The following is a 2,500-nucleotide window of genomic DNA, read 5'->3' on the forward strand; positions in this document are numbered from 1 at the left end:
ATGCCCCCAAATGAATACCATGAAAGTCTTGGTGCACGAAAGTTTTGAGTTGGTTGGGTTTTGCACATGGGCAAGGTTGGCGGTGCACCACGGCATAGCTAAATGGCTTGGTGGGGAGTTTTGTGAAAAAATGAAATTCGTGGTTTTTGAGATGTGAGGGTTGGAAAGGCCTCCAAATGCCCCCAAATGAATACCATGAAATTCTTGGTGCACGAAAGTTTTGAGTTCGGAGGGTTTTGCACATGGCCAATGTTGGCGGTGCACCGCGGCATAGCTAGAAGGCTTGGTGGGGAGTTTTGTGAAAAAATGAAATTCGTGGTTTTTGAGATGTGAGGGTTGGAAAGGCCTCCAAATGTCCCCAAATGAATACCATGAAATTCTTGGTGCACGAAAGTTTTGAGTTCGGAGGGTTTTGCACATGGCCAATGTTGGCGGTGCACCGCGGCATAGCTAGAAGGCTTGGTGGGGAGTTTTGTGAAAAAATGAAATTCGTGGTTTTTGAGATGTGAGGGTTGGAAAGGCCTCCAAATGCCCCCAAATGAATACCATGAAAGTCTTGGTGCACGAAAGTTTTGAGTTGGTTGGGTTTTGCACATGGCCAAGTTGGTCGATGCACCACGGCATAGCTAAATGGCTTGGTGGGGAGTTTTGTGAAAAAATGAAATTCGTGGTTTTTGAGATGTGAGGGTTGGAATGGCCTCCAAATGCCCCCAAATGAATACCATGAAAGTCTTGGTGCACGAAAGTTTTGAGTTGGTTGGGTTTTGCACATGGGCAAGGTTGGCGGTGCACCACGGCATAGCTAAATGGCTTGGTGGGGAGTTTTGTGAAAAAATGAAATTCGTGGTTTTTGAGATGTGAGGGTTGGAATGGCCTCCAAATGCCCCCAAATGAATACCATGAAAGTCTTGGTGCACGAAAGTTTTGAGTTGGTTGGGTTTTGCACATGGGCAAGGTTGGCGGTGCACCACGGCATAGCTAAATGGCTTGGTGGGGAGTTTTGTGAAAAAATGAAATTCGTGGTTTTTGAGTTGTGAATGTTGGAAAGGCCTCCAAATGCCCCCAAATGAATACCATGAAAGTCTTGGTGCACGAAAGTTTTGAGTTGGTTGGGTTTTGCACATGGCCAAGTTGGTCGGTGCACCACGGCATAGCTAAATGGCTTGGTGGGGAGTTTTGTGAAAAAATGAAATTCGTGGTTTTTGAGATGTGAGGGTTGGAATGGCCTCCAAATGCCCCCAAATGAATACCATGAAAGTCTTGGTGCACGAAAGTTTTGAGTTGGTTGGGTTTTGCACATGGGCAAGGTTGGCGGTGCACCACGGCATAGCTAAATGGCTTGGTGGGGAGTTTTGTGAAAAAATGAAATTCGTGGTTTTTGAGATGTGAGGGTTGGAAAGGCCTCCAAATGCCCCCAAATGAATACCATGAAATTCTTGGTGCACGAAAGTTTTGAGTTCGGAGGGTTTTGCACATGGCCAATGTTGGCGGTGCACCGCGGCATAGCTAGAAGGCTTGGTGGGGAGTTTTGTGAAAAAATGAAATTCGTGGTTTTTGAGATGTGAGGGTTGGAAAGGCCTCCAAATGTCCCCAAATGAATACCATGAAATTCTTGGTGCACGAAAGTTTTGAGTTCGGAGGGTTTTGCACATGGCCAATGTTGGCGGTGCACCGCGGCATAGCTAGAAGGCTTGGTGGGGAGTTTTGTGAAAAAATGAAATTCGTGGTTTTTGAGATGTGAGGGTTGGAAAGGCCTCCAAATGTCCCCAAATGAGTACTGTAAAAGTGTTGGTGCACAAAAGTTTTGAATTGGATGCATTTTGCACTTGGCCAAGTTGGTCGGTGCACCGCGACTAGATAGCTTGGTGCCAAAATTTGTCAAATTTAAGACCTTGGCCAAACTGAATGAAATTTTGTGGGGAGGTTCCTGATATTGTTTAGTGGTGGACTGGAAAAAATGAGGTCGAAATTCGAAGTCTACATGTGCTTTTCTATTTTTCCCGATTTTACACATACCCGGTAAGTAAAAAAAATAAAAAAAATAGTTCCCCTTGGAGAAAAATTATGAAATTTGGTGAGCAAGGAGATACCATTATTCTACGAATTACTGCAAAAAATCGCATCAAAATTCGAAGTGTAGCCCGAGATATGGACTTATGTCTGCTCAAAAAAAGTGTATCTACTTGTACAATTTTGCCTTTTGCATATTAACCTCTTATAGGGGGGGAGTGCTCCTTGAGCCGGCCAGCTCCACACTGGCAGGTTTTAAAGGGAGCTTGATGAGGCCTCCCCCCTCACGTGGTGCGTGCGTTAGCATGTTTATCATGGCACAACTAGCCTCTTCATAGTTGTTGAGCTTTATTAATACCAACACACGGTCGTCACTGATCGTTGGTTAGCTCGGCAGCTAGTCCCTCGGATATTGTGGAAAGTTATTTTCATGCCTAGCGATGCTTGACCATGCGTCACTTGATGTTTCCATTTGCTTGCTTGCCCATGG

The sequence above is a fragment of the Vigna unguiculata genome, unplaced genomic scaffold (assembly GCF_037176805.1).
Source record: "Vigna unguiculata cultivar grain cowpea cultivar isolate G323 ecotype 2 unplaced genomic scaffold, ASM3717680v1 ptg000051l_ERROPOS819693, whole genome shotgun sequence".
NCBI lineage: Eukaryota > Viridiplantae > Streptophyta > Magnoliopsida > Fabales > Fabaceae > Vigna > Vigna unguiculata.